This window comes from Cuculus canorus, chromosome 3 (assembly GCF_017976375.1).
Source record: "Cuculus canorus isolate bCucCan1 chromosome 3, bCucCan1.pri, whole genome shotgun sequence".
In the NCBI taxonomy this organism is placed as follows: Eukaryota; Metazoa; Chordata; class Aves; order Cuculiformes; family Cuculidae; genus Cuculus; species Cuculus canorus.
In genome coordinates, this window is record NC_071403.1 from 100,018,177 (window position 1) to 100,032,699 (window position 14,523).

The 14,523-nt window shown below is 38.1% G+C and overlaps 1 long non-coding RNA gene across 1 annotated transcript in view; it reads left to right on the forward strand.

Moving 5' to 3' along the window:
* LOC128851795 (uncharacterized) overlaps nt 1–8,964 on the forward strand; it is a 37,365-nt gene extending 28,401 nt beyond the window's left edge. The window contains exons 3-4 of the long non-coding RNA XR_008449246.1: nt 4,900–5,025; nt 5,249–8,964. This is a non-coding gene — a long non-coding RNA (uncharacterized LOC128851795). The remainder of the gene's footprint in view (nt 1–4,899; nt 5,026–5,248) is intronic.
* Nucleotides 8,965–14,523: the final 5,559 nt, after the last annotated feature.

Sequence of the window (14,523 nt, forward strand, 5' to 3'; positions counted from 1 at the left end):
TTGTTCACACTGAAGATGCAATTTAGAAAAGCATCACTTCTATTCTAGAACTCACAACTTGTATTTACATCCTTTCCCGTTATTTGTCTTGCACATCCAATCGCTTGCCCAGATGCAACCCGCGCAATTGCTCCCTCCCCTGTGGATGCCTCTCTTTCTCTGTAGCTTTATCCTGACTCAGCTGCAGAGGCATGCAGTAAAACAGCTGGTTGGTTTTTTTCTCCTCTGCCTTTAGCAAACCCTGGATCAACTCTCCTAATCCCTACAAAGGTTACATCCTTTGCTCTTTTCCCACAAAGCACTGCTCGTTTCTGACCTCTCACTTTCTACATTCCCCTCTATGACAAGCACCTCATCTTGTTAACAGCTTTAAGCAAAAATAGTCTTTTTGCCTTGAGGCAAAAAAATATCAAAAAAAGCTCTGCTAGAAATATTTTTATGGTAGAAAATCACAAATTTACATTTCCATTCCTAGAATATTTCCTTCGATCATTGCTGCATTTCAGTTTGTCTGCTTGTCATGTCTTTTGAAGATGTTTTATTTCAGCTTTGACTTAGCACGGTCAAAACTGAGCTCTTGTGCTTTTCTTCTGTACTCTTACACTACTTTGACTCCTGTTCTAAGTTACACTCACCAACATTATTACCATTCCTGTGATCGTAGACCTATTAACGCACCATTTTGTCCCTCCAGGATAGTAGCCAAACCTACATTTCTTCTGTGGTAAAAGAAGGATATCTCTCATCTAAACCTTTGTAGTCTCTTATACCTCTTTCTTTGTGATCTTTCTTGCTCTTAAACATACATCTACATCGACTCTCTTTGATACACACAGGAAACAAGCCCTAGTCATGCCCATTACTCCAACTACTCAGTCCTGCTTTTAACTCCTCTTATGCCATCCCATTGCTCTTGCCTTCAGCTCTACCAAGCAGCTGCCTTGCCTCCTAGCTGTCATCAGCCTGCACACTGGTCCTGGTTATTAGCTTGTATGGACATCAACATTTCTTTTTAACAAAAATAACACCCAGTGGGCTCATTTGTAACACTGTCATGCTTCAGCCATTTCTCCAAAAGCCACATCTGCTGCAGCAATGACTGTTGAAAACACCCTGGGGTGGTAGTTGGCACATAAGGTTTTTATACTATCAGGGGAAACGAGAGGTCTAGGAAGGTGCGCAGGTGCCTACAATAAGAGTGGACACACATCTTTTTGATTTTACAATTTTTGTTTTCCAGCTTCAATGTATTGCCCAAATTATTTGATGATGAGCTCTCTGGAGCTGGGATTCTCTGCCTTGAGCTGTGTGCAGCACCACCTCCGTGGGCTCCTAATCCCAGCCAAAGACTCTGTATATCACTCCAGCAACCTCACAGGCCCTTCATGGTGATGTGCATTCTGGAAACCCTATGTGTTCCCATTCATACTCCTCACCCTCTTTCCCATGCTTAATGACACGTCTTTCTCCAGCAACACAAGATGAGGAGCTCCATTAAATGCATCAGCCTCCAAAAGGCTTATGTTTAAGATGTGTATGTCACATATGTTTTATGGAACTTTCACAGTCATGATGTTTATCTTAATTTAGTAGTACATTTTTCCTCAGGAAAGCAGGAGCTCCAGGACAGAGACGGACTCTGGCAGCTGTAAGGAAAGATTACTTTCCAGTTTGGCTAATGATATAATTCACTGTGGTTGCAAGTCTTGCTATCCTCTTTAGATGATGTCAACATTTCCACAAGCTACATGTGTTGTATTCATAAGTGGTACTTAGAAATATGTGTTCTGTAATCTCCTCCTTATGCCTGACACTTTACACATGTGTTTATCTACAAGGAGTGATGATATTAGCTTGCTAATTTTGCCAGTGTACTGCACCAGTGAGGGTGTGAGAGACTCAGAATGATATTTAAACTGGCAAAGACAGAATTATTGACATTAGCTATGAGTACTTTGTAAGACTGCTTTGGAATGTCATTTGTTAGAAAATCTTTGCTCCTGAAAGTCATCCATCATTCCCAGACAGAGCTGCAAGCCTCACAGAAACCACTCTTTCCAGATCCCACTCATTGCCAGGGGTTAAAAGTACTCTCAATAGACATTTGCAAATTAGATATACAGATATTACTCCCTGAGAAGCAGAGTGTGCAAATGGTATGATAAGATATGTTTTTCTTGGCTGCTGAATGGGTTTCAGTGGTGAAAAAAATGCTTATTTGCCAGAACTCCACCCACATTGCCCTGTGTGTCCAAAGAACTTAGGTTTTCTTTATTAACTAGACTGTATGCACAATATTTGCATGATGAAGATCCTCAGCAAGAGCTCATACTGCCCGTATAAGTGGTTTTTTTAAAGAATCAAGCTCTTGCCTCTCAAAATTATATTCATATGGCATTGTTCAATATATGTGGCTGACTACTACAGAAAACAGCAACAACAGGGTACAATGCACTAATTTTATCCCACTTTGACTTTGAAAATATAATCGGCACTTATAAAAATTGTAAATAGTACAGAATCATGCTAGTAGGATTATTCTAAAATGGAAGTGCTAATACACCAAGCAAAATAGCTTTGCTAGTCCTTACTGGCTCCTATTATCACCATTATCAGAGGAGATATACCTCCAGCAACAAAAATGTGCTGGAGCACAAATGAACGTATGCAAGAGAGCAGAGAATTAAGGAGGTGTTTCTTTCAATCTTAAAATGAACTTTGTTCTTTCAAGTACCACTGTTGGAGTAATAGGTGCAAGTTCTTATGTCCAGTGGCCAAGTCTCATCTAGCTAATGAAACAGTAGCCCAATTAAATACACGTAACTATCCATTTTGGCAGTACGCTATTTCTCTCTGCATTAGGCAACAAAATACAATCACTCTTGATGCATTAAGTATTTGTATTACCTATAAGTGCCTACAGTAAATAAGTTGTTAGATTAACAAACATAGAATATAATAAAGTAATAATTCAATCAGTCGCTCAATCATAGTCATCACAGAGTCATTTTTTTCCATATGAAAGACAATGCCTGAACTGAGGGTTTTTTCATTAGGTTATACTATTGAATCTACTTTTGCATATCACTGTTCTGAACTGCTTATTATGAGTAACTGCAACAAGAACAGCATAGTGATTTGGACATATTTTGGGGGAGAAAGGACTGCATGGCAACGTTCAATTTCAACTGAATTTAAGATGACACAAATATCGTTGCTTGGTCACCCGTGATTGTCTTGGTCATTTGCATCATGTCTTTTTTCATGAAGTTTTCAGTGGGTATGTTTCAGATTGCTGCAGCCTGCTCCTGCTGGCCTGAAATTTGTGCCACTCTCACTGCCTGCTGAAATAACTCTCTACTTAAGTCTTACACCTTACCACAGCAGCAATGGATATTAGTGCCTCTTTATTCCTAGTGAACAAAAAGGTTAAATCTAGACATTGTCCCTTCTGTAAATACCTTCTGAAGCAAAATTTAATTAGTTTGTAAGTAGTCTGGGTTGATAGACTTGCTTAGTTAAATGCAGACAGGATATGTGAAATGTGCCCAAGTCCTGGCAAGATCTTCATTCTTATAGAAATAGTAGTAATAGTGGAAGTGGTGACAGAAGAACGTAAGAACTGACTCACTAGCAAGGTGGGTAAGATGAAACAACTCAAATGATTGTATAGAGAAATGCAGACAGTTTCAGAGCGTTTTATATTCTGCCATGCAAGTTAGTGTATCGAGTAACAATTAAAGTTCTCACATTGTGTAGTGAGTTCAAGATCTTTGGTTACTGATTGAAAATGATCTAGCATTTACTATGGAACAAGGTTGGAACTGCATAGCTGAGATGTTTAGGTGAGATGGAATTATATGTTTTGGTGTAATTAATACCACATAGGAGTGCAGTGTGCATGAGAGGATTCTACTGGCATCGGTGGATGGATTAAGTCTCTGGCTTTCATCTCATTTCAAACAGAGCTGGTTACCAGCTTAAAAAAACAATCTGCAAGGAGATGCTGCTGAAGTAGGCAAGTGCTGGAACACTACTAGGGCAAGACATATGTGCCAGACAACATCTGTTTTGATGGCTCCTGCTCAGTATTTAATAGACACCAAGTCGTCCAAAATGCCTTGAGGTAAAATAAATTGTTGCCAGCAGCCTACTTTTTCGCTGGTTTAGTAGATCTTAATAGCAAGCTTTTGTCCTCAGCTGCAAGGTGATTCCAAAACATGTCATCCAAGGCTTTCTTTGCAAAATGACAATCAGTAATTTATACAATAAATGTTTACATTATTTACAGCAATGGAGAGCACTGGTGATAAAATTACTGTGTGGAAAATAACTAGTTATATCATAGAGGCACAATTTGTCAAATAAGCAAATTAACGTGTCTATGCCCTCTACAAAATCCCGATGAGTGGATTTATTTGGGTTGGTGGACATCTGGTTAATCCTAGCTGTCTTCACTTGGCTGCTGATGTGAATTCCTCACATTGCGAGGAAATTTCTTGTTAGCTGTTAGTTAAAGCCAATGAGATTTGACTGAGCTCTCCATACGCGTGGAAAGCAGCCAGGATGTTGTTTGGAGAACACGTGAGGTGCTTCCTGAACACTTCTCAGCTGTTGTACAGGCAAAATCTCCATGCCATAACTGATAGGGTAGATTCATGCCCTTTTGGGTGGAGAAGACCGCCAAGTCGTTTTACTTTGATACAAGCTCTTCAAATAGCTGTCTGCTGCTTGCTTTAAAAGAGAGATATTTGGCACTTGTTCTAGTAGTAAGTCACTAGCATTAGAAATATCTCTCTGTCTGCTTTGGGGCTGGAACATGAAAGGAGAAGCATTGAAAGTGTGAAGAACATCTTGAACACTTCAGTTCCTCACTATTTCCTGAACTTTGTCTTTCAGGATGGTGACATAGATATAACCGAAGCAGGGCATTGCTTCCCTGGGCATCCATTTCCCCTCTACTGATGAAGATCCACAGGAATATGCTTCGATCTCAGAGCTGTTTTCATTACTGAGAGTTATGAGGTATTGCTGAGTGGAAGTGTACAAAATCACATTCTTTTCTCTTCAGCATCAAACAAAAGACAATCTTGGATAAATAATTTCCCTTTCTTGGAACGTTTTACATGTGTTGTAAAGCTAAGGTTCTGTGTTTCTTCAAATTCTGTGTAAGCTTATTAGAAAAAGAAAACTTAAGTGAAAAGCTTTCAGTGTGCTGATCAGTCTTTGTCATATGACTTTACTTCAGGTATCCAAAGAATTTGACTGAAGATCTCTACACAGCCTAAAAAGGCTGGATTCTAATCCAGATGAGACATTCTGATAAATATGATGTAACAACCATAAATCGGGGGAAGAAATTGGAAGAACTGACTGCTGTTAGATCATTCCACTTGGCTGAGTGCATTTGTTTGTTTATTACTCATATTTGCAAGATGCCAGGACCCCACTGCATTGAAAATGTGAGATAGTCTTCTGTCATTCGAAAAAAAATCCCTAAAAACATTTGCTTTAAAATGTTACTGATAACTGGGTTTGGAGTTTAGAAATTTACTGGTGCAACTGTTTGTGAAGTAATAGTACTAAAGATGTCTGCAAAATATGGACTTGAGATTGACTGGAGTCTGACGGAATCAATCCTGTTTATTATCTTAACTGTCGTAAACACATGCTAAATCTGTACTTGCTACTTATTACCCTGGTTAATGTTAGTGAAACATCGGTGTCTATGACATGCTCCAGGAAGGCAGCAAGCTGTAAATATATTCTGGTTATATTTGATAACCAAGAGTCTTTGGGTACAAAATTTGCACATGAATTCTAGAATTCAAATCAGGATTTGGGATTATTTGTTCCGATTTACTTATGACCTTTAAATAAGTGTTCTCCAGTCCACGTGTAATAGCCATTAGCCCATAAATGATTAAATGTTTAAAACCTATAAGGATTTGAAAACATTCAACACCTTTTAGAGTGTGCTCAGCCTTTAGCTGAATCAGATTATTGAAGTAGGAAAATACATCTTCTTTATGCGGTGTTTCTTTGGGAATATCACTTTTCAGAGAAATCTCATTGCAGTTTACCAAAACTGGGGATGGAGACAGGTAATTTAATAACTTAAATTAAGAATTATTTGATCTATCTTGTCCTTTCAAGACACACATATTGTTTTGGTGTAAAAGAAAATACTGTATAGCCAATCTAGATAAATGTTGAGGTTCTTCTATGTCAAGAAAGGGCTGTCAGAGGTCCTCAGCATGTGCCAAGATCACATCTCATATCCACAGAAAAAAAGCGTTACTTAAGCAACGTTACAAATGTACATGAAATGCAACAAGTCACCAGTTTGCAGTGTAATCCATTTGTACATAAACACATAAAACAGAAACAACAAAAAGACTGACAGATTTATAATTTTTGTAGAATAAAATAAATAAGATTATGCACAGCAGAATCTATACATATAAGCAATTATATCTCACTTCCTGGTTATGTATATATGAAGAAAAATCCTTGTAAATATCCATTGTATATTCTTGGAATTCCTGGCCAAGTAGAAGGTTACAGTAGAACACAAAATCATCTTCCTGTCTGAAGTACTGTCACAATGGAACAGATTGGAAAAAAAATTATTTTGGGTAAAGCAGTTGCACCCTGCTGCACACACGGATGTCTCCTAAAGCCATCAAAATAGTATCTGAGTATGTAATCATAGCTGAAACAGTAAGGAATCCTCTTTTCTGCAACAACCAAACAGTACATTGAGCCCACAAAGACACAACCAACAGTGTCACTCAGCCAAAGTTAGAAAAAGATTCTGCCTTATGGCCTTTGAGATATTTTTTTCCCATATGTACAAGCAGGAAATTTTAGACACAACCTTAGCATACTAAATAACTCCTGTAGGTAAGGTTAAAACTGCAAGCTTTGCAAGTTACTAGAAATTCCAGAACAGGACCAAAGTGATCTCAAATTGTGTTTAAGTATTTCTAGATTTATACAATTGTTCGTCCTCTAGGTTTTTTTCCAAATCTTCTCCTGTGCAAAGGATGATGGATTTAGCCATTCTTAATGTATTTACCATGCTAAAAAGATTTAATTGCTTCAACCAAGTTATGTGACTATATATATTTTATTTAGAATTACTATATAATTCGTGTATAAGCATAATTACTCTATAACTTGTGTTTCTAACAGTAAAGCTCTGTTTTGAGGAAGGCAAAGTAACTTTCTTTTAAAGGCTTTATCTTGCCCTATGCACCATAAAATCATCAATGGGTGTTCAGTGCTGCGCAGGAAGTGCACAGTTGTTGACAGTATCGTTGGTTCAAGGCTGAGTCAAATCAAGGGGAAAGAGCTCCCAGTGACTTCACTGAGCTTCAAATCAGACTCAGTCTCTTTGCAAGTGATCCAATAAGGTAATGTGGTATTAGTGAACCACTAGAAGTATAAAACCCTTCTGTAACCACAGTTTGTCAGATGGAGAAAGTATCTGAAGAGTGATCTACAGTCATAAGGAATATCACTTTGGGTCAGGTTTTCGAGTTATCGGTGACCCACAAAGTTTCTATTTTTAATGTCAATTACCCAGCAAGAATATACTAGGAGAATTATGACAATGTGCAACATACTTTCCAACACTTTTAATGCTTAGTGTTAAATACATGCTCTAGTTATATTTGGAAAAGAGGTAACTTAAAAACTAATCTGGACTCAGAAGAAGCATTTGATACTGCCTTCTGACCTGCACCAAATGCTGATCCTGAGACACAGAAAGAAACAATGCTCTCCAAACTGGTTGAGGAGGGTCATGGTATTTGAGAAAAAAGGTTTTCCCTGGAAATATTTTAGGTCATATTGATTCTACTTGTCCTGAAGAGGTGCTGGTATCCTGGCAGGGTATTTGTTCATATATAGCATGTTAACATTTGCTGTAGAAAGCTCTGTAAAGAAATACTGTGATATGAAATTATAAGAAGACTTTGCCCAAGGAATATTTGTTTATTAACTTTCCACCAGCAGCTTTCTGCTACGTAAAAGTGCCAAAGCTACTACACATTTTGGTTTTGGAATATTTTTCTATTGTTGTTGAATAAATTTGTCATTTTGGTCAATTTTGTTCAAAAAAAAAAAAAAAGCAAACACAGCTAGGAGATATAAGTATGACTTTTCTATCACCATATTTTCTTGCTTACGGATCTAATTTTAATATGAAGTGCTGAGATTTAGTTGTTTTGCTTGTAAAGGTAAGCTGAACATATACTGCATTGCAAGAAATCTGTTGGTATTTACTTCTGATCACGGAAGTGATTTGCTATTTGTTTTCTCAATGGTCATTTTCTAGAAAGCACATTAAAGTGCAATTTATCCAGTTTAGAAAAACACTATATAATTTCTGTGTTTAGCATTGTGTTCATGGATGTAGGACTCTTCTACAACAGAATATAGTATTTACTGTACAGGCAACATATTTTCTACACTGCCAGGCTACCTGTAACTAAGAAAGATGATGAACTATGAACAATTCTACTGTACCCTAGCTTATTAGTACAGTGCAGTTTTATTTCAGAATAAACCGGCTGGACTTGCAAAGCGTTACTTTGTTGATTTGAGTGACCTCTTGCAGCCCAGTTTCTGAGCCTTATCAGTTCTGGACATTTACGAAGCAGGATGAATTATTTGCCTAAACAGATTCTAGGCCAGATTTTCAGAAGCACATTGCTAGAAACGTTGCTGTCTAGCCAAAGGGAAAGGGGAAAGTATCTGCACTGGCTCAGGGACAAGACAGCAATCAGAATTGTTTGAATGTTTTGATGCACAGTATGTACTTCTAATAACTAAATTACCCATTAACAAAACCAATTACCTACAGTGGTCCACTATAACCTACCACTAGTGTTGGAATTATTTTGCCATTAACATAGGCAGAAACAAGCATGAATTAACACTCTAAGACAGACCAGATTTACATCACCCTTAATATGCTGAATGTAGCATCGTATAGACCAAAACTAGTCATTGGTCCAATTCCCCACAAAGCCAAGTGGCTACAATTTGTAGCCTCTGCCTCAAAACACTTCAGTTACTTCTGAGACTAGCAGACCACAGCAGTGGAGGCACAAAGCATCCAAATACTGTCATTGTAGACAGAGTTCCGAAGTCCAGCTTCCTTCAGGGAACAGTTGAACAATAATTTTTCTACTTCATTTGTACTCGTAAATTGCTTGGATTTGATCAGTACCTCTAAGTCTTTACCAACTGTTGTCTTGACTTTAAGGGCTATAAGTGCTTTTCATTCCAAACAAGAGAAAGTTCAGTTGTGTGGTTTGATATTTTTAGGATCTCTTCCCACAAATATCAAGAAACAGAACATTGTAGATAGAAGATGAGAAGCCACAGGATTATGCAAGATCTGTACTCACGCCTGTCCTCAGCTTCTTATTTATGAAACATTAGATATTGACATGTACACTGGAAGGCACCCCCCACATGTAGAGAAAGGTGCCTTAGAAAGCTATTGAACAGTGCATAGTTTTTAAAAGGACTGTATCTGAATTGTGTCTTTATGAAAAATACTTTGGTTTCACACAAGATTTTTTTGTTTTGTGACATGATTATTAATTCATTAACAGCACATCATAATTTTTACTACAGTCACAAGGAATTGGACCAGACTTGTTGGGCGAGATTGCACAACCTTGTACAAACAGCAAAACTGAAGGTCATACAAAGTGATGCCACCAAAAACAACTCACTGAGCAGTAGAGAGTCAGTAGTAATTTAATGAGCTGCTTATAGTAGTCAGCTGTGTAACTGCAGTCCTCACAATTTCCAGCACAAGTGTAACACCAAAACACATTCAAATCTTCAGGATTGCGAAGTCTAAAGGCATTTGTTTGCCTTTAGTAACATGACTAATAAATAGCACAGAGGATGGGCTCATGATGGCATATATTTATTATCTGATATACACTTACCATGTTGAATTTTTAAAAAAGAATACAGATGTGAACACAATGTAAGCTTTTTGCTGTTGTGGAATGGAAATCACAAGGTAACTGTAGACTTTCACCTCACAAAAGTGTTTTTACAAGACTTTTAAACGTAGACGTGTTCTCTATAGTGAGGAGGTGGGAAAGCAAGTTATCATCATTGTAAGGGCTGAAGAAGGGCAGTAATATTCTTCATAGCAGGAGCAGAGATGGAGGCATGGAGGGGACACACACTGTGGCAGTGCCTCATGGCAGCTCCTGGGCAGGCTGTGTTTCCTTCCAATCCTTGGTTCTTAACACTACAACCTTAAGAGCCAAAGAGGGTTGCTGTGAGGTATGCTGCTATTGTGTGATATACAACAATAATAAACATCTTCAAGAAAAAAAGGAAGTTTGGTTGGGCCATTTTTCCCCCAAAAATCTACCAGATTGGTTTCCACTTAGTGACAGCAACAGTCTCAGGTGAGCTCTGACACAGACTGGCCTTGTGCTAAACATACAACTTAACATGTTTTTCTCTTGTCCTTCAGATGCTTCTCAGTGGTAAAAATAATATTGCTCCTCACAGCCCCCCAGACTCTATTGCATGCTGGGGAGCTGCAATTGTCACCAGCAACCATGAGTGATTCATGAGTGTGCAGCTCATTTTTGGAACTAATTAATTATGTCGTGGAAAGGGGATTTATTCTTCCCCCTGCTTCCAGTCCCCACCCTCCCCAGTCCTTGCTAATCTTGCTTTCTGGATAACGGGGAAAATGAGGAAGGTGTTTAGCAGTCTCAGTTGTCTCTGTGATTCAAATCACAGAATGAAGCCAGACAGCAAAACAAGTGCAGATCAGGCAAAGACTGTCTGTTCCGCTTGTGCTTTCTCTGCAAGAATCAGTTTCAAATATTAGGTGGATTTTTTTTTTCCTGTTGCAATTAACTAAGAAAAATATTTCAAAGCTGTATAATTAAAGGCCAGCATTTTATTAGGGTTTAAAATAGTCTTTATGAAATCTACTCCTGCCACTGGTAATTACAATGTACATCTTAATATACCTCTGCTAGGCCTGAGCTGGAGATAACAGTCCTGTGTGTATTGCATTTGGCTTGTGCATAGAAGGTAAAATCCTTTATCTTATCTCAATCTCCACACAACAACCAGCCTCTCTTCCAATTCAGCCCTAATCTTCTTAGTAAATAATACTGATATTTTTCACCATAACAAAAATGGAGCTGCCAGATTCAGACTGATAACACCTCTCATTTACACACCATTCTCTGTCAAAATCTGCCTGATTTTTCTTAATCTCTTTAACTCATCAAAAAATACTTTTTTACATTCAGCCATGGTAAGTTTCTTGCTACCAAATAATATTATAAATAAATCCGTTGACTACAGCTGTCTCTTTGGATAGATATTGGAACTCCTCTCTTTCCTGGCTTGTTTACTTGAATGATGACAAATTATTGTTGTCCAATTTAATTTTGCTGTAAATGACCAAAAAGGAGTGTTTAACAGAGAGCATGCCCAAAAGGCATTTTTTTCCCACAGGATGTCATCTCAGTTCACTTCTCTTGAGAATGCTGTCTTTGCACTCCCATCCTTTCCTTTGCAATGGCTTATCTTTAAAACAGGGAAATGATAACCTAAGTCCTTGGATTTTTGTAGCCTATTAATTATCTCTGTATGATTTCTAAAATTGCAAAAATATACTGCGAAGAGAATGGCAGGAAAAAAAGCTGGATAGCAAGATTTCTGCTTGCAGTGATCAAATTGAAATAATATACTTAAATGTGACCTGTTTATTTCAGCAGCATCCTGCCCGCTGAGCGACACAGTTGTTTGGTGTACCTGTCCTAAAATGGCAAACCCTCCATGTAAGTAAACACTAGACTCAGTCATTTTACACCAAACCTGCTTTCATCCACTGCCATGGGACAGAGTGAAGGATATATCACACCAGCAATTTTTATGTTGAAATTCCCTTATCAGAGAAAACGATCTGAAAATCTATAGCAGAATACGGTCTGGAATTGCCAGGTGTTACAGCTGGAAAGAATAGATATTTGTTTTCTGTAGCCACTGTGGACCTGAAATGCTATTTCTATCCCTGGGTAGAATTCTGTGAAATTTCTTTAAAAATGTGGCAAAAAGGGGTCTGTTCCACTAACTTTCTGGAGGGTTTTTAGGGTCATTTTTACACTTATTTATTAAAGTTTGCAGAACTGTTTTTCAGAAGCAAGGCTACATATATTCATTACAAAGTAGTAAGATTATATTTTGAGGGTTGAAACCTTGCTGACATGTTTCCAAAGTCCTAATAGGGCTTTTTTAATAGTGAATCACCTACCACATCACTGTCCGTGTCAGGATTATGGAAAAGAGGAACTGTCTTGTTTAGATAATCTGTTGTCTTTGTACTACTCTGATAGAGGTAAGAGCTTGTAATATTAGTGAGTACAAAACTGAGGGGGGGAATGAGACGTGGTTGTCATGAGATGTGGGGCATTGATCTTAGCCAATAGATGACCACTGGCAGGGCCCCAAAACAAGTCCGTGACTTGACTGTTGAACACTGGCCCTGTAATTAGCCCACACGTTAGGACTTTTCTTGCCTTCTTTTACTGCTCTGCACAGGGAACAGAGTATAGCTGAGAAACAGGGCACATTGGGAATCAAAGGCAGAGCATGATTGATGGTGGTATTATTACCAGTATAGCTACAACTACTACTACTGTTGCTATTGTTTCCACTACTCCATCAATCACAAAGGTGTGCTAGAGTGCCCAGGTTCCTTAGGAAGAGGCACTATATGAAACTGGGACGAACAGAAGATTTCTGCCTGGTGGGCTAGTATTTAAGTCAAAATCTTATGCACACCAAGGGGACAAGTTCCCTGAAAGAAGTATGTAGTTCTCTGTGGTCTGTCCAGTTGTCGGCACTGACTACTGATAATATTCATCACACAGGAGACACAAAAAAAACCAGAAGAAGACCTGAAGAAGAAAACATCTGTCCTGAATATGGGTTAAGCTAAATGGCTTTTTTCTCATAACAGCCTCAATATTTACATGTATCCCCGAAAGCACACTTGTAAGTTTACTCTCTATTTTCCTTATCATTTTGGTTAGCCTTCCTCTGTACCTTGTCTGGTTTGCATTTATCGTGCCTGAGACTGTATAACAGGACTGTATCCACGCTTGTGGTGAGGTCTCATCAGAGATTTTCATAATGGAGCTGGTCCTCCTCTATTCGCCTAAAATATGCCTCCTGATGCATCTGTCATGTGGGTTTTTTTCCTGCAGTATCTCACTGATCGCTCTCAGCTGTACTGTGACTGACAACTAACCTGGGGTACCCCTCTAGCTTAGTCTTTTCTAACTGATTCTTAATTTTTGTTAGTAGTTTCCAAATGCATTATCTTCATTTGGGGATAAGTGACTAGCTTCATTATCTTCAAAATACTGCTTCTCATCCTGTTCCTATTACACCTGTCCTTACTGTCATCCAGCCTTTTTCTGCATGATATCCTTCTCTCCTGTGTATTGATAGTGCCAGCCGATGTAGTATCACCACATTCTTAATATTTGTGTCACGGTCTTAACTGAAATAAGAAGAAGATCAGATCCAAGACTGATCCATAAAGAAATCCACTGCTAACTGGTAACCCTCTCGATACTTTTCCTTTCAATGCTATCTTTTGCTGTCGTTTCTTCAGACAGTCTTTTACCTATCTTTCAGTTCCTCTACTAATCCCTATCCTCTCCAGCTTAACAAATAATTTCCCATGTGGCATCATACCATACACCTTACAGAAGCCTAGATAGATGAGATCGACTCCATTTCCTTTGTCTAGAAAATCAGCTATCTTATCAAAGCAAGCTATTAAGTTAGTCTGCCTAGATATCTCTTCTTTTTTTGTATTTCCTATTGCACTGTACCTAGTATTTCCTTTATCTCCACATCTTTATTTATCTGTTCCCCCAAAATCTTTTCGAAAACCTTGTGTACTATAGAGGTTAGTTTAATGAACCAATATTTGTCCAAATATTCTTTGTTCTTTCTCATTTACTATACTTTCTGTTCTCCAAACATATGGCACTACCTTGGCCTTTATTCACCTAGATTTTGTTGTCCCTTTTGCCTTGAAAGATAAACTTTCTGACTTTTTTATCTCCTTTGACTTCAAGACATTCAAGATCAAATTCTAATTCAAGTCTCTGAATTAATTGTTCTACATGATCTTAGTAACCAATTGCATTAATTTATTAATGCTTGTTCACTAGTAATGAGTGCAATATTAGTTACAACCTTTTCCAAAGTTCTGTCATTTGATTGAAACTGTATATTACCCACTTTTATCTTTCATAACCAGGTTTTCCATTGGCCCATAACAGCTTCGATGATGAGTGCTGGAGTCTTACACAAAGATGGAGAGGTATTTTTTTGCTTAATCCTTCATCAGTGATATGATGCAGACAACAGCAATTGAGAAATACAAGGGTAGTGGGAGTCTAACGGTGAAGGAAAGGGAGCCTAGGATTG